At 29.1% G+C, this 19176-nt stretch overlaps 1 protein-coding gene across 1 annotated transcript in view; it reads right to left on the reverse strand.

Moving 5' to 3' along the window:
- LOC136970999 (toll-like receptor 6) overlaps nt 1–18884 on the reverse strand; it is a 43360-nt gene extending 24476 nt beyond the window's left edge. Inside the window, exons 1-2 of the mRNA XM_067265484.1 lie at nt 18588–18884; nt 6554–6863 (exon numbers count right to left, since the gene is read on the reverse strand). The gene's annotated coding sequence lies outside the window, so the exon portion shown is untranslated. The remainder of the gene's footprint in view (nt 1–6553; nt 6864–18587) is intronic.
- Nucleotides 18885–19176: the final 292 nt, after the last annotated feature.

Raw genomic sequence — 19176 nt, forward strand, 5'->3', positions numbered from 1 at the left:
AATAAAACTGGAATATTTTTAAAAAAATTAAGAAAAGTATGTGTGAAAATCACAAAAATTATACGAATTTTTTTATTTTTCAAGTAAATTAACCTTGAGATTTTACAAATTATAGGTTAAGAAATTCGTGTCTTGAAAATTAATGGAAACAATAACGTTTATAAGCTATAAAAAAATAAAAATTTAAATTAATTCACTCCAATTGAATGAGCAGAGCCGAATAAAAACGTCCAGAAAGTAATTAGTATCTGTAAAAAAGAAAGCTTAGATATTAATTTTTAATAATTTAAGTTCAAGTGCTCTTGTACTAAGGATTCTAAGTATCAATAGAATTTCATAAAGTAGGCTCTCTTAAGAGATCAAAATCTATATAAAGAGAGGCCTTCATCCGTATTGAGGACTTATCAGTTGAAATAGATAAGTAAAAAAATCAGAACTAGTTGATTAAAATGGAAATGAATTTAAAAATACTGTCTATGGTGAAAGATATATAATTATGAAAATTAGAAATGATAATTAAATGTAATCTAGTTTTGATATCATCATTAAACATGAATAGTCACTGAATGATCAACATTAGGATATAAAAGATCAAGTACAGCAGTTTCTGCTTTAACCTGTTGAACAAAAATCATCCAATGGATATAATTGGCCACATCCTGTGGCTTGTCTTCTTGCCTTTATGGATATAAGTCTAGCAATTACTAGGCCCTATATCTCTTTAGATCAGTTACGCCTCACAATATTGATTGATAGTTCTGTCCCTGTTTTGTTCTAGATTTTTTTCCAACGTTCGAAAAGTGGTAATTATTGTTTCTTTTAGGTAGAATACATTAAGCAGGAAATTCTTTCATTAGAATAATAATTTTTTTTTCTTTACATCCTTGCTTAAGATTATTCTTTAGTACATTAGCGCTTTTAAATTCTCTAAGAATATTTATGGATTTAAATTAGTTTTCTTTATATTAATATGAAGTAGTAAATCCGTCAACTCATAGATAATTCATAGCAATATATATTGTTTGTTATGAAATTTTAATTATATAAGCATATTTTATTGTAATGACCTAAATATATTTATTTAAAAATAAAATATAATATATAAAACATATAATTTTAGATCAATCGCTGTTAAAAATAGTAACTGTCAATCAATATTACATAAACTTAATTATTTAAATAGAAAATTTTGATCAATTTTTAAATAGGTCTTGATTAACTTCTTATTTTTCTTTAAATTTTCTAATTGCCTTTAAGGAATTATAAACTTATCTTAAATAGCTTTTTGAATTGCTTATAAATAAATATTTTAATGATAATAAACCTTTTCTCATGTTTCATATTTACAGAGATGCAATTTTCATTTTAATTTAATCATATTTAAGGATCTATTAAGCTTAAACCCAAATTTTCGCTTCAATCTACAAGGTACTTACGGACCAAACTCGTTACCAAAATTAATGAATAATCTGACATTAAAGCAATTTAAGGTCAAAATTCAATTTTAAACTGCGATAAGCTTTAACTTTAGACATCATAATTTACAGCATTCAATTTCTGCCATAATCACCTGACCCAACAGATCACCCGCTCAAAATTAATTTCTATAGATCAATTACATTTATACTAACTATGATTATATTATTAATCTAGTTAAATATAATATTACATATATAGGTATAGGTTAAAATTATTGTATAGAGGAGACAATCAATTTTTTAACTATTTAATTACATTTTTTTTAATTAAATAAACACATTTGTTCTCTAACAAAAAAAGGGGGGAAGAAATTGCATTTCTATAATGAGATAATTAAATTTCTCTTCCTTTTAAGTGCTTTTATAAGTGGATAGAATTTGTAAGCTCTTTCACAAAGGCCTTTTTTCTAGAAAAAAAAACTTAAAAAATTGATATACAGGCCTTCTGCAACTGCTCATTGTTAACAGAAAGCATTGGGTTTGCAAGGGGCAGGTGTTACCGAAAGCTTCCTAACTTATAATTTTGGTCTAGTACCTAATCTGACAAAGAGAAAGGAATTGAGTTACAGGAAATTTTTCACAGAATAAGAGCTCTAGAGTTGAATGTTATATTAGAAGAATTACTTGTGGATAGTGTCTCGACTGTTTCATTCATGAATGGAGAATGTGTAAAAAATTGCGACTATGTTAAATTTTTTATCACTTCACACTTAGTGATTCAGACGTTCTGTGAAGCGAGAGATTTTCTAGCTTCAAAAGCATTTATATTCATTTAAAAAAAGATTTTAAATACAATTCATAATATGTAGATTCAATTAAAGAACTTTCTGAATATTTTATGCTTATTAAATATAATCTGTTGTATGCGGATGTAGTCGAGTAATTTAAACCAGTTTAGGGTTTAACGTATGAAAAAGATTTTATTTTGAAGAATAGTTTTACAGTGACTAAATTTATAAAATATATTTTACACGATTCCATTTCCAAACGTTTAGCATCATAAATTGAGAAATATCCGATTTCAAGTTTCTTAAAATCAAATTGAAAGTAGTTGTAAGTGAATCGTGTAGCATATTTTGATGGAGAATAAAGGCCTAAAATTCAAAATGAAACTAAATATTATAAAGATGTTCTAGTTTAACGCATGAGTATCCTGTAAAGTTTCAGCTGAAGAAAGAAGAGATTTGAAATTTTAATTTTCCAAAAGAAAATCCGGTAGTTAAAGCAAGTCTAATTTTATATCTTGCAAGCTATAATTAATTTCCCGAATGGAAGATCGAAAAATTTTCGCAGGACTTTGTGTTGTTTTATCAGATACCATAGAAGCGAAATTATTCGTAAAGTACATTTAATTTTAGAATGAAAATCTAATGTATACAGACTCATAGTTTCTTGACAGGAAGTCGTTTTGACTCATAGCAAAATTTAGCGAGTAGTAAATCAACAACTTTTAATAGAAATACATTAAAAAGGGCCAGCGAAGGCGTCCATTCCCCAAACGGCAATATATTCCTTTAGTTAGACTTGACTATCAAAAGGCCGAATGGGAAGACGTCAGCCGTCCTCGAGGGAGAAGCGAGTTCGCTTCAATTGTTTAGACTCAAATCCCTTGGGAGTCCGGAGACAGAAGCACATGCAATTTATGTTCATTAAATGGTGTAAAAGTTAATTACTGACGTGCAACTATCAGAAGGCCTTCTCGGCGCTAATTACTGTGTAGAACAGGTGTTAGGGAATAATAAATCATATCTATTAGATCTGTATAGTTAAAGGAAAATAAAGTTAAATTGCTGATGAAGATGATCTGCTTACTAATTGGTAAAAAGGTAAAGTGCTATCTGCTATGGGATCTACTGAATTTTTATGGTATTCATGCATTATTTACTTAATCTAATTATGGAGATTGTTTTACTTTTTCCAACAGAGGCATACTATTAGGCTGTCACCTTTTTGCATATTTCTACATGATCTTAGACAAACAATCACACATCTGTCTTAATTTTTTATTGACTTATTATTAAATATAATAAAGATCATTAAAGATTAACGAGATCGTTTTCCGTACGTTACTTACGGTAAAACCAAATATTTTAACTAAAATTCTAAAAATTTGGCAATGTTAACCCTTTAACAATCTGTTACAGATAACAAATGAGCTAAGTTTAACTTCTTAGCTTATCCGCACAACTTATATTTACTAGTTTCCTTGGCAGATACTTTATTCTATATTAATCTAAATTTAGTTTTGATCCATAGGCAAATTTTGATAATATAAACTGACCTAATTCGAATCATGCAATTAATATCACTGCTAGTTTGATTTCAATTGCATTATCTAATTTTTACTAATTAATGTGATCTCATTTATCACTTTCACATACTTTTACTACTTTAATTAGATCTAAATTAGAGGATATATTGTATTAATTAAGCATAAGAAAATCTGCATTAGTTTAGCTTTTAGCACGACTATTGGCTTCTTTATTGAATTTGTTTAGCTACAGTTTATTAATTTCACTTAGAACGTGTAGTTTGTCTAAGAAAAATCTATAAATTCCTATAATTAAATTAATAGACTGTATATTAAAGTCATCGTCTCGTAATTTCGCCAACAATTTAATCCCGATCTAACTCGAGATCATGGCTAAATTTCTCCTAATTTGATAAATTTTATGTTAAAATAACTTAAGAAAATCTACACTCGAGTTAACTTTTACAGACTTCACAGATCTGTCTGGTTGTTGAGGAATTATAAAACAGACAAAGAGTTCTAATTAAAATTAATATTTTGAAATTTAATGTAGAGGAGATTTAGAGAATTAGTAATTCTTGATTCTTGACACTAATAGAGCGACTGCTGTAAAGATAGATTATCATACAGAGATTAAAGGAGCATTGTCAAATTTAAACTTATAAATTCAAATAGGCCGCATTTCCTTTTTAAAACGCTCTTTATCCGAATTCAAATTTATGCTTGGATAAACTAACAAAAACACATTTTTAAAGAGTCGAATAATGGATAGGCCTTTAGAAAATGAATGAATATAAAAGTAAAATAGAAGTCAGGAGTGGGGAGAGTCCATTGTTTCGTCAATAGAAGGTCCTCCCTCGGGCCTTGGAAGGTCCGAGTAAACATTACACAGCACACTTCACTTATTTGTACATCCCTAAGGCCTTGACATCTGCTGCCGAACAATAATATTGAATTGCTATCTAAACACGGGGCCTAAAAAATAGAATTAATATATAAATAACTTTTTTATTATTGTTTTTACAGCTTGCTCCCATCTTTAACTTCTTCTTTTCTTCTTCTTCTTCAGGTGTAGCTTGTATCTTTGTCCTGGTATAATTAACGGCTGAAGTAATTTTGTTACGCTTCTCCTAATTACATTTGTGGGCCACAAAACAATCGGATTGTAGGTTATGTTGTTTTGTGGTAGAGCAATCCTTTTACTTTTATAGCACATTTGAGACGAACGAAAGAGAAATTTTTATCTTTATTAATTTAAAGGCAACTTTTCTTCTTCGGAGACGTGTTATAGTTCCCGAATCTCTAGATTTAATGATATTAAATCTAGATACAAAGAATATAATTTAATATTTCTTCTCTAAATTAAACTTGTAATACAACAGATAATTTAAGAAAAGCATCTGAACGGAAATTTTTTATAAGAAGATAAACAACACAGTTAACAGATATGAAAGCACGTGACAAAGCAGGATCTTTTCGTTTTACAGTGAATAAATCTCCTTACTTGGGCTTAACTTATTTATTTATCCTAACTAGAGCTTTATTTATGACAGTACGATAACTACAAATTCGTTTCGCTGTTTTAATTTTTAACGGCCCTAAAATGGGTTTATGTAATACCATTTATCTAAATTATTCGAGATATTTTACCAGAAAAGGTGTTTTCAAGGTTAGAGTTTTGCTTGACCTTCCCTGGGGTTGGGAGAAGTGGAGTTGTGACAGTCTATCTTTCCTAGACTAGATCCAATCACGCTTATAAATTACTTCTACTTGTCTCTTTGCAAGCAAGTTGTTGACAAGTTGTTGTTTCACCGTAAGTGGTCTTGTAAGAAAGGAAAAAAGCAGGTAGTGTGGCATATACAGGTGCCCGGAGTGAAGTGACAAAACAATGAAAATGACACGTCTGACAATATCCTGACATGTCAATTCAGCATTTCTTCACATCAACGCCGTAGATTTACCCAGGGAGAGAGGAGAGAGAATTTAATACTTAAGTTAACCTTTGGTATGCGTTGGAGGCATCGCCGCTCCTTACAAACTTGCTCATTCTTGCATTAAGAGCCAGACATCTGCTGTAGCGTAAAGTTGATGTAGATGCGTACAAAACTCGATTTCGGTTAAGATAATTTGTAAAGGTTAAGTTCTTTGAGAAGGGCAAACAACTTTACGAAATAACTTCTTTAGCTGTTCGTAAAGTAGATTCTTCGGGATGTCCCAAAAGAGGAACTTCATCTAATCGTAAAATGTATTCGAGCGTCGCGATTAACAAAAGTAATTTCTAAGAGTAAACATTAGCAGCACCCGGATTCGGCATTAAAAAATCACGTAGAAAAGAAGAATAAAAAAAAGAAAAGTGACGTTAACAAAATAGAAAAGAAAAATCCGAAAGCAACTGCCAACGACCCGCGACATCCTCTTCGTGTTTTCCTTCCAATTACACCAAAACCAACTCAGTAAAAGTCCATGAATCGAGTAAAGAAGGAAACTTGACACATAGTTGGAAAGATCTTTTGGGAGAAAGGAATCTCCTGAGACCCGAGGGGAAAAGTTCCATCCAACCAACTCTATTGTATTTGCAACATCGCCTCTTTTCCGCATCTCGATCGACCGAAAGACTTTCTTCTCTAAGGAGTCAATTCGACCACATTGTCAGCCTATCGAATCAATAAACTACATCTAAATTACCTACTCTCGCACTTCTAATCCATTTAAGGCTACCATCTGCGTTCTATCTCGTTAATAATCGGGTGGGGGTGGAAAGAAAAGTCATACGAGTCTCGGCGCGTCCGGAGACTTGGCTCTCTTTTAATACTCCAGCACTCACCTTAGTAGTCCCATGACATGGTATTGTTTCCTCTCATTGTCTGTTATAAGTCCTGTGTACCGTCAGCACCATACTACTACTCCAGCACTTCTAGTCTCCGATAGACGCTCTAGCTGGGAGGTGTATATACAGCGATTGTTGTGCCCTCTGGTGCGCGTTTCCTTAACCATGCGGTGACGGAGAAGAGAAGTGGTCAGGTACAAGTGTTATTCCCACCCCTTACTCGGGTTGGTTGGATGCTTTGCCTCTCCTCTACCAATTGTATCACCTTTTCAGACTCGCTGCACGTGTATTTCTCTCTAGGAGTTTTCTGCAAAAAAAAGTTTGAAAAAATTTAGAAAGACGTCATTCCTCTATTTGAAAAGTGAAGTATTCTTAAATTAAATTATTTAAAAATTTATTTAGAGTACGAAATTTTATTTTTTAACACGTAAATATATATATTCTGTTTAAATTAATATTAATGTTTGTGTTGAGCGGTAAATTTTTTATACAGGTAATTTGGACGTCTTTTTTTTGGATACTTTTGTCTTCAACTACGATGAACTTGTTTTCTTTATATATATATATATATATATTTTTAAAATAATTTTTAAACATTACTTTTTTATCAGATCTATAGAAATATTTCTATCAATTTAAACGATAAAAAATCTTTATTATCTAAAAATTATCCTTTCTTATATCTTTATAATTTTCGATAAGTTTAAAATTCTTTTTTATATAAAAATATTTTCAAATTTTTATAGGTGTTAATTAATTAATTTGTGAAAAATCTCTAAGAGTTCATGCATCTTTACAGGTATGGTATATAAAATGTCTACTTATAAAAAATTTCAGGGATAAATTGGGATTTTTGGTTGTATAATAATAAACTTAAATTAATTAAAATTATTTTTCCTTGAGCAATCTCAAATCATTTTAAAATCTAATTTGGTTACCAGCCAAGATTTTAAGAAAAAACAACAAAAAAATTCTGTATCCAGCTACGTTCCCAGGTATAAAGTAGCTTTTCCAGAGCGTGAAGGATCAGTTTAATAATAATGTAGAGTTTTAATACTTCGTTAGGCCATCTTGAGCATTCTGATAACTTTAGATCGTTAAGTAAAAACTTTTATACTATAAGCTTTTTCGTATTTTCATCACGGCATCCATCTACATCATTTAACACTCATCTTCAGCATCACTTTCCGATCTAGTACTTTCGTTCTACGCTGTATCTATAGTTACTTCACCCCTCAACTTCATCACCTCAGACGAATATTGGCACATCACAAATCAATGTTTTATCGCAGCAACATTGAAGACGTCGTCCAGATCTCATAAATAAGCCAGCATGTTGAACACGTCAATCAATTAAGCTGTTATATGGTTGAAGTATAGTTATTCAATAAGTTAACGGTGTGTTGAATAAATTTAATGGAAATGACAATTTATTGTATTTCCCTGACAAGTCTTTATCGGGTGTGAGTTAGTGGGCTACTTTCCAAAATATCTGTAGAAATCTCTTTTTTTTTTCCTTCCCCCTTCTCCTCCTCCTTTTCCTCCTGCATCAAGACGAACAATGATAATGGTTAATAATGAAGTAGTACATTCGGCTCTTTATAGGTCGTAAATACAAAATAGTTTAGGCTGATTTGTGGCCATAAAGTTTAGGATGATAATGAATTTAGTGTTTACTTTTCTTATTTTTCATATTTAAAAACATCCGATGGATATTTTCGCTAGTTTTATCATTCCTGAGTTAAATTATAATATTTTCGTTTAATTACAAAACTTTTTCTCGCTTGTTATTATTATTAAAGACTAGCAACCTACGATAATTTCCCTTTTTCCTGCAATTTTTCTTCGCTGTTTATTCAAATTTAATCAAATTCCGCCAGCTTAGATAACATTATAGTAATTTATCGGCCGTATTGGGAATTGTTGGTCGTGATGCAATAATTTTTCCTGTTTGGTTAGGATTTTTCCTGGATTTGACGAAATTCTTCCAATGTTTATCGAATAAGAATATATGACAATTCGATAAGATATCGGTGATTGAAAGTAGAAAAAAATATTTAGGGATATTTCGGAGACTTTAGGGATATTTTTAAAGATATTTCGTGGATACTAGGGATTTTAACTTTATCCAAAAACACACACGTTTTTTCCCCTATCGTATAATTTATCAGAATATATTTAAATAAGAAGACGTTTTAGGAATTTTCCCCCAAGAAATTCTAATCCACGGCCACCAGTTTCGAAAAAATTGATTTAAAATACTTTTATATATTTAATTTATTAACTACATCAGAGACGGTTGAGATGAAAAGAATTTTTTGTTAATAGAAAACTTTCAAATATTTTAAATATTTTTTAAATTATAATTTAAGCTACAAACAATTTGTTTCGATTACGCAAAAGAAAAAAGTATTTAATTTATGTTTAGAAAAAAATTATAAAAAAAATTTAACTGCTTTTCGAACATTAAAAATTTAGTGATTATTTCAAGAGTTGACTTAAAATTACTAATAGTTAATTTACTTCAATAAGAATTGATTATGTAAAAATTTTTAAAGCAGTAATTTATAAGTCATTTAGTTTACTGAAAATTTTCTGTAAAGATGTTCTTTTTTTTCCTTAAATGGGATTTTTTATGATTTTTTACAGGAATCGATTTAACACAAGAATAATTTGTTTCGATAAGAAACGATTTTAAATGTTTTTACTTGTAGGTAATTTAATAGCAGTATTGGGAATTATTTATAAAGATGTGGGGATTTTTAAAAAAATAAAAGGTCTGATTGACTTCAAATATAATTTATTTCAATAAGAAATGATTAGAAAATAATTTCCAAAGTAGCAATTAATGCTTATGAACCTTTGGGGATTTCGAAGGGGAAAAAATAGACGAGTTTTTCTCTCTTGACTACGAAATTGATTAATAAATTTAGAGAAATTTAGGAATTTTTCTTTATTAGCTGCTAAAATGACTGATAAATTTAAGGAAATTTCAAAGACATTTAGGGAGTTTTCTTGCTGTGAAGTACAGTACTGTACATTGGTAAATCTAGGGGAAAAATTTAGCGTGTTGGAAATCGCTTATAAAAATTAAAAAGTCTGATCGATTTCGAATATTTCAATAAAAATTTATTAGAAAATAATTTCCAAAGTAGCAATTATCTCTAATGAAGATTTCGGAATTGATTAAAGTGAAAAAATTGACGAATTTTCCCTATTGACGACGAAATTGATTGTTAAATTTAGGGAAATTTCTGAAGATTTAAGCAAAGTTTAAAATCTTAAAAACGAATTTAAATAATAAATTAGACTTTTTCATTGATATTATTTTAATTATTGAATAATAACGAAGATTAATTAAGAAAATGTGAGAAATTTTTTGCCAAAAAAAATAAATAAATATTTTAATTTTTATAACAGTGTGGATTTAAGGATTATTTGGGGATTTTTCGCAATTTATCAGAAAATATTTTCTCGCTTTTTTAATTTAAGAAGATTAATTAAGAAAATTAGAAAATTCAAAGAATATTTTTTTTTAACATAATGAAGTTTAATTATTTTAGATTTATCTAAAATTAAGTAATGAAGAAATTTTGATATTAAAATTAATATTTAGAAAATAAAATACATACGAGAATATCTTGCATTTAAAATAATAATATTATTATTTAAAAGATGATGAGAAGAATTTTGGAAGTTTAGAGCATTTATTACTTAAACACATCCCAACCAGTAGACCGCGATCTCCTGAAAGCTCGCAAACATATTGCCGAATAACGTCACAGTTTAAAGGTTGGAAAATTATAATATTTAGGAAAGATGCCTTTTTAATTAATTAAAAAATTTGTTATTGGAAAATGCTTAATAATTTTAATAAAAATTAACATTTTTTCACATTAAAAAACTCATTAGATTACTCATTAATTATCATCATCTTTTTTTGTAGTTGGTTTCTAGATTAAAAAAGAAAATATATATATATATAAAAGAGAATTGTAACATTTGCTCTTTTCTCTTCTTAAGTGTGGTCGAGTCCTTTATAAGAGCCCTCAGATTTCCTTTGAAAAGCTGAAGATCCCACAACAGATGTTTGTTAGTCATCTTATGTCTCATAAATAGGTGCAAACAAAGAATTCTTATAACACATGCTATTTATAGTAAAAGTTAACCCATACAAGACCGAAATTAGTGGGTTTTTGCAAATAGAATGTGCCTCATCTCAAAGCCCTTCATGCCTCATCAGCAGAAGTTCTTCCTCCAGTTTGGGAATAAACATTAATCATGGCGAGATGATTTTTTTCTCACTCTTTTGTTTTTCTTTTTAAAATTAAGTGAAGCAGAAAATATTAAAAACGTTAGAATTTAACACTTAAGAGGGTTTAGAAGAGTTTGGCTTGAAGGAAACGGCTAATTATAAAAGGCTACGCTTGAAGAAGCAAGGAACTTGAATATCAATTTTCTGTCCAAAATATAGTTGTATGCATTAGTAATTATATAAAATATTCTTGTATAATATGTACTGTACTTGTTTAAATTTGCTAATGTTAAATCCAAATTTTTATTTACATTATTTCATAGAAAAAAAAAAATGTTTGTTTTGTGAAATAATATAAATAAAATTCTTTAAATATTAATCTAGCTTCTGTCTATAAAATATAATTCAAGTATAAATTTTTGTCCATCACCAAAAAGCAATCGGCTTCATCCCAAATAAAGCCAAGCGACACTTATCTATGAAAGAAAAACGATGCAGATTGCAAATTTCACCAGTGAAAAATGTCATTTTACCGACACACCCTATAAAACGACATTAAAATTTTTTCAAAATGGATACCTTCATCAATCAGCGAAAGATGGAAATGCGTGTATTCATACTATTTAAAGTAAAACATGCTCACGCCACAAAGGAAAATCCGCCATATTTAGCACCATCACTCTAAAGTACAATTATGCAGTTTTTTTTACCCTTCTCTCTTGTTACTATAGTAGCATCAGTCACAAAGATATGTCATATGTAGCGTTTTCTTACTCCAATTGATGTATGATTGGACATGTTCCAGTTTTCAACCTATAAATCATATTTTTGTGGATCTCTAAATGCATTTGTCCTTTAGGAAAAGAGAAAAAAAAATTACAATTTGCTTTACTACCTACCGACTGAATCATCTGTTATCTTTTATATTTTCTGCTTTTTTTTTTAATCTCTTTTCTAAGGGTCTCGGGTCATCGAAGACGAGTCGTTATCTGTTTTAAGTGTGACGTTAGATAAAAATTACGCATCTTGTGTGTTTTGCGGTTAGGAGATTTTTGCTCTTACGCCATTTTGCGGCCATTTTAAAGAGTAAGTTTATATGGCGTAACATTTAAAAAATTAATTTTTTTTTCAAACTTAAGGGTATCATTTATTGCAGAAATTTCTCAATATGTGTGTAAGGTAACGTTCTGATTTTAAAATTTTTATAGTAATTTTGATCTCTTGAATTGAGTTGAGGGACTTCATAATTCAATTGAGCGATACTTCCGGATTTTATTTTTTTAAATAAATCTTTGCTTCAATAATATTAAATCATTTCGTTATGTGAGAAAATATTTATAAATTTTTTATTTTTTAGTGAATTAATTATCTGTACTTGTAGCGAGGATATCTGAGGATCTGATAGCAACAATGGCTACAGACATTTTAGATATAGTACTTTGACCGATTTATTTCTTAATCTTTCATTTTAATAAATTTTGTCAATATCTTAAGAAACGGAGGCTAAACAATTCTTTTGGATGCTTCTCAATTATAAAATCTTTTCTTTTCTACAGAATTCCTAAAGAATAACGTGCATTTTTTGGCCATAAAGTTAAAATTTATAAAAAAAGAATTTTTTTTTAGCAATTATTTGGCATCAAATGCTATTGGAAGATGAAGATGAACCATGAGTAACTAATCATAAGTACTGTACATTGGGCGGAGCTCTGTTCTCCATTATTCTTTATCTAGAAATTGTATCGAACGGTTAAATATTAAGGAAAAGACAGATCCGTTAAACTTCATGCAAAATTACACTAAATGCTCCATTAAGAAAACTTTTAATCGAAAATTCGATAATGACATTGGGCGGAGTTCAATGATATTATTGACAATTTTAAAAATAGGAGACGCAGTAAGATCTTTAATAAAAGCTATAATAAACTGTTATGAGTTTTTTTTTTTTTTTTTTGGAGATTTAAAGAGAATTTCCATTTACCGAAACAATAAAGAAGATTCTAATGATTGGTAAGGAAAAAATTTCGAAGCCAATAAATATGATTACTAAATAATTTTTTTTTTAAATTCAGCTAGAATTTCTTGAAATTGTCATAAAACACATTTAATGAGTATTTAAAAAAATTTATTAAAGGTTATTTTTAAGTAATTTTCTCTTACTTAAAGAGATTGACACTCAAACTTCGATTCGGTGTCATTATTTGTTCGCCTCTGAAACTGGCACTAAATCAAGTGTGACGCTAAACTGAAATATCTCAATTAATAAGAATTATATAGGCCTACAGTAATGTAATTTATATACGTGATTTGGCGTTAACTATTATAATGCAAAATCGTATTCTTAGTAATTCGTATGTAACAATACGAATTACTAAGAATACGATTTTGCATTTTCTACTTAATATTTTTGGGAAGAATCCGTTACGAATATTCATTGGCGTGTTACTATATCGAGGTTTAACTGTAATAATTCTCGAGTGTCTCTTTCGAGAAATTAGAGAAAAGAGAGAATATCGAGATGGACTCAAAATTGGGAAATATATTTTAAAAATTTCACGTATAATAGAAAATATTGCGCAAAGAACAAAGTAACTTTATTCTAAGCTTAAAAAATAAAGTTTATTTTTTAGTCAATGGATACAAAATAAAGACCTCGAAGAATTTCACAGAAATAGAATGTTTTTTCTTATCAAAACAATTTTTAGACATCATTGAAGAGGTATTTTTTCTGTAAAATAATTTTTTACATTTTAACTTTAAAAAGTAAAAAGCGATAATGGATTATCAGTCTTAAAAGGCGTTTTGCTTTTATTTCAAAAAGATTAAAATTTAATGAATTCTTTACCAAAAAAGACCGTTTAGAAATAATAAAATGACCTAATAAAAAATTATTTAAACTGAATAAAATTCGGTATTAAAAAGGATTAAAATATAGAATATTATTTAAAAAATTAAATAACTGCATTAAAGCTACTTATAATCGTATTTTATAATATGATTTTAAGTAGTAGGAAGAATAAGGTAATGAACATCATTTTACTTTATTCTTCGTGTTATATTAACAATGATTAAGGAAATTTTAGTAAAATGGATAAAGTGAAGATCAACGTCAGTTATCAGACAGACGGAATAAAAATTATCACAAAGGATAAATGAAGTTCAACATTACAGTAGACAAAATCAACACCATCGTTAGAGGATAAATGAAAGTCGTGATTAGAAAGGATAAGTAAAGAACATCATTACAAAGGATAAATTAGAAAGGATAAAATTAAGACTAGAGTTGAAAAGGAAAAGTGAAGACAAATATTAAGAAAAATAAAATAAAAGTGATTTATTATGTTGAAATGACAAAAATGGAAAATATGAAATAAAAATTATGAATAGAAAAGATAACGAAAGACTACAAATACAAAGAAATTAGAATGAATAATATTTAAAAATTGAGATAAAAAAAAATCAGCATTTTAAATAAAGGATAAATGATATTCTCCTGGTAAAGCAGAATATCATTGAGAAAGATCAAATAAATATCAATATAAGAAAAGATACATGAATCCAAAACGATAATGGATAAAACGAACACCACCATTAGAGGATAACCGTGATTAGAAAGGATAAGTGAAGAACACAATTACAAAGCACAAAAAGGAAACAAGTACTACAAAGGAAACATGAAGAGCAATGGCCAGATAATAAAAAAAAGAGACGATATAAACATCAACATCAAAAATAATGAATGAAAAAATCAATAAAAAAATTAGAAATTTAAAAAGATAAAATTAATATTAGCATTAAAATGATAAACGTAGAACATCATTAAATGATGGATGAAGAATATCACAAGAAATGTTAAAATGAGAAACATCGAAAAGATAAATGGAAAAATGGAAGCAAGAACGAAGAGAGAAAATGAATATCAATAATAGAAATGATAAACGAAGATAAAATGTATAGCAGCATTAAAAAATAATAATAATAAAAAAAAGAAGATAAGAAGAAGAGTAGTATTATAAAGGATGTTGTAAAGGTCATCAACAAAATAGTAATAATTTAAGTTCAAGATAAAAAATAAAATAAATATAATTTGTGTAACTAAGCAGTCATAAGTAAACATTATTTTTCAATTAAAATGCTAAATTAGATTTTTAAATTTTCGATCCAAAAATAAACAAAAGAGAAACAAATTTTGCCTTAATTACAAAATTAAAAAAAGAAAAAAACACGATAAAATTTGTTAAATCACACCAATTAACTTAGTATAAGAACATCTGCACTCAGATTATCGAACATAAACACGGTAAAACATATATTAATTATCTTATTAAAAGATAATTATTTTGAATAATTTAAGTGGAGGGAGGGGACTTTTTTTTTTTTTTTTATATGAAAAAGTTTAATAATATAGTGAAGCCTCCTAGATAGAACACTTTGCATTTAGATAGATCTGGTTTAGAGTCTGGAAATGAAGAAACATCTAATGTATGTGCATGTTTTAAAAGTGTTTTTGACCGTTGAAGTGTTTTGATTATTAAAGATTCTTATTATAATTTATATTAAAAAATATTTATATTTTTTGAAAGAAATTTTTCTGTATTGATAAGCAAAGTGCTTGTTTATCAATGAATATTATTATTCTTCTCCTTTGAGAGTTATTTAAAAAGCTTTAATGTGACGTTTCGTTAAAATTGTAGTTAAAAGACTGAAAAAAATTTTTTTAAATATTCGTTTATCCGTTTTAAATTATGTTCTATCAAAATTTTGAATAGAATGAATATCTAATTTAATAATTATTCTGAAATAATTTTACGCTTTTTCTTAGGAAAATGCAGAAAATATCAACTAAGTAACTAGTTTAAATTATTATTATTTTATTTTTGTGTGTTTATTAAAAATTAACACAAATGTTATGAATTTTAAACTTATTTACTTATACACAGAAAAAAAATATGGCCTTAGGAGCAACAAAAGACTCTCTCAAGTAAACAAAACTGCTTAAAAATGTATAAAATAAATAAATATTAAAATAATTAAGATAAAAATAATAATGGTACAACTAAATAAATATATATTAAATAAAAATACACCTTAAAATAAGGTTAATTAGCATGAAAAATACAAAATATTCAATATTTTATTTTATATGAATTATTTGTTGCTTTATTTTCTCATTAACATATATCGAAACCTTCATGGAATGTAAGCTACATTCCAAATTTCGAGACGATATCTATAAATGGTGAGGAGTTATCGAATTTTGAAGATTCTGTGCCACAATCGAGACAAAGCGCTGTAAAAAGCAGGACGTTCCAGAATTTCCTGGTGATTGGTTTCAATTAAATATATCATCACGCGTAAACATTGCGTCTTGGAACAAACAAAATTTCCTTTAATTCCGTGACGGAAAATGACTTTAGATAGATTTCATCTGGTGGAAAATGAAATTGGCCTGGCCCCATGTATTCCTAAATTGATGCCGGTTGTACTCGTTAATCTGTCTTGACAAATGAAGCAAATGCGATAACAGATGGTCGTGGTTCGTGTTCGTCACCAATTAAGATATCCGGAGTATTGGAATACCAAGGAACCCCTGACGGTGATTAAGCGAAGTATAATAGTGGAGGATAAATTCACTTCTTCTTATCAAAATTAAGACGTCTCTAAATGGGATAATGATAAGAATTACCAAGGGATTAACTATTTATTGATGATTATGCTAATTCGTTACATAAAGAGATGCAGCATATCTTTACCATATTTCGATTGAGGTACTTTCGACAGGGGGTAGCCTGTAATATGTATGGCAAAGGGTAGAAGACAGTGGGTTAGACAGGTAGACACCTAATAAATTTCTTTCTGATTTTTGTCTATCTTGTATCATCGAGTATGAAGTGCAATAAGGTAGAAGAAATGCACCTGAGGTGTTAATTTAGTTGCTGCAACGACAGCTGCCTCGATCCCAGAGGCGACAATAGACGGCCTACTTTGCAAAAAAGAAAGGAAATGCGGACAGTTAATGGGTGAGCAAACCTAGCTACTGCACACAACCCCAGATAAATCTGGATCCGTCTCTTGTGCCACTTTTAATGTTAAAGGAATGGAATCAATAGAAGTCATGCATTCTTCGTCTTTATTAATTCGATATTTTCCTAAGTTTTGCAGCATTTCCTTTAAAATTAAAAAACTTTTTTTAAAAATATTTTTGTAAACTCATATAATCTATTACAGAAAAATAAAATAGATAGAAGAGCCAGTTTAAGTACGGAAAATAAATAAATAAAATAAAGACAAACGTGATCCTTTTTAAAGTTTTAAAAACTCTTAAATTGAACTTGACGTTTCCTGAAGTGAAATACTTTCCACAAACTTGCACTTTTCTAAAATGTCAATAGAAAGTTTTAAAATGAAAGGAAAAAATAAAATAAAATAAAGAGGCTCAACTTGCTGGAATGACCAGCAAATTTAGGAGATTAACTAGCCAGTAAGACAATAGAGTTTTGCTATCTACCGTTGGTAGGAGGGTATGACGTTTGGCAAAGACAATAGAGATTTGCCAGGATAAAAGAAGGAAAAAGAAGGGAAGAAAGAAAGAAAGAAAAAAAAAAAAAAAAAAAAAACTAAATGGTCGAGATAAAAGGCCCTACATTTACACTGTTATCGTATTTTATTTTTTTAACCGAATTTCACTTATACACTTTACCTGTTCGAGTTGGAGAGGTTAATTGTGAAAAATTATTTAATGCCCTTGCTGAAATATAAATGGTGAGATAATGAACTTGAAAACTCAGAACGGTAACTCAAAAAATATATTATTATAAAGAATAGTCGTTTACATGATTAAGTTTACGTGAAAGAATTTATTAAGTTAAAAAAAAAAGAAAAAAAAATAGATATTTAGTTAAGTCTATAACATCCCCTAAAGCTTCGAATGTTTAGCATATCGAAAAACTGTTACTGTTTTAAGACTGAAAGTGGTTGTATCTGCTACTTATTATCTTTACAATCATCCAGTCAATAATAATTATCGAATTATTTAATTTCTATACGCCGTCAGTCAAATTGGATGACACACAATAGGCGCATCATCCGGACCGAACGACACATCATCATCGCATTGTTATGACACTTCATCATCATTAACAAACTGAATTGCAAACAGCCTCTCTTCCATTTCAAAATGATGAATGACTTCACCTCATTTTCGGTCTTCCCTTAATTATCTCACCGAAATTTCGCTTTTGGAAATCCTTTTGCATTAACTCGGCACCTGTTCTTTTGTTAATTTTGCTATTTTTTCTACGAATTCTATCTCCTCCTTATATTAAAATCGCGTGAGACATTTATTCGAAGAGGCGAAAAAGAAAAAGAAAAAAAAACTATGCAAAGCAACGTTTAGAATTTTAAAGAATTTTAAGTCTGTAAGGCTCGTTTTCTACTTTTATAAACTACTTTTATAACTTTTATTAAAAGCTTTCATGTTACAAACTCATTAAAACAGCGAATTTTTAAAGAATTAGTGATCATTAATGTCTTTAACAAGTTATTAAGACCACTAACTTTACACAAAAAAAGAAATTCAGGCGTAAATTGCTAACAAAAGCAACCTCCCCCTTATTTTCTAGTTAGAAGTTAATATCGATATCCGCAACCCACAGAAATGTCTCGAGTAACAATGACAAGATTCTAAATAGGTAGAGTTATCATTCACCGATAATGACATTTTTAACAGATAAAAGAAGAATTTGCGAAAAAATGGGCCAAAAAAATTCGACTCACCGCTTTCTTGGTAATAAGTTTCGCCACCCTTTACGAGAAGTTAAATCCGTGAAGTTGAAGAAGTGCACTTCTACCGAAGAGAATTTCCAGAGATAGCATCAGACGTGAGAGAAACTCGTGCACACAAACCTGATTCAAGTGCTAGAGACCTCATAATGACAAGTCCGACTCCAACGTGGAATTTAGCATCTGATAAAGGAACCTTTCTCCCCAAATACTTCACAATATAGACCCGCTATCCTATATAATTTGAAAACGGTGTTGATTTTGGAATATGTGCTTTGTCTAACTTTCTCCTTAAGTGAAAGTCGTCGTCGGCAACTTGAGATTTGACCCGATGTTGGTCACGTGGTCTGGCACGTTGCCAACCTCAGTGTCATGGTCTCCCTTCGCCTTTGTTTATCCACTTGCCTTCTGCACGGGTGTAGTCGCTACAAGCTTGTCTTTCACTTTTATGTAATAAATTGTTGCTTTTCCTTTTCCAAAAATCTTTCCTCGTTCTTTTCTTAAAGTTATCTCGCTACTTGGATTATTTAAAAATTAGTTTCAATTATTAAACAGGATAATTATAAGGAACAGAAAGAACCAA

Source organism: Centruroides vittatus, unplaced genomic scaffold (assembly GCF_030686945.1).
Source record: "Centruroides vittatus isolate TY-2023 unplaced genomic scaffold, ASM3068694v2 contig_1050, whole genome shotgun sequence".
Classification (NCBI taxonomy): Eukaryota; Metazoa; Arthropoda; class Arachnida; order Scorpiones; family Buthidae; genus Centruroides; species Centruroides vittatus.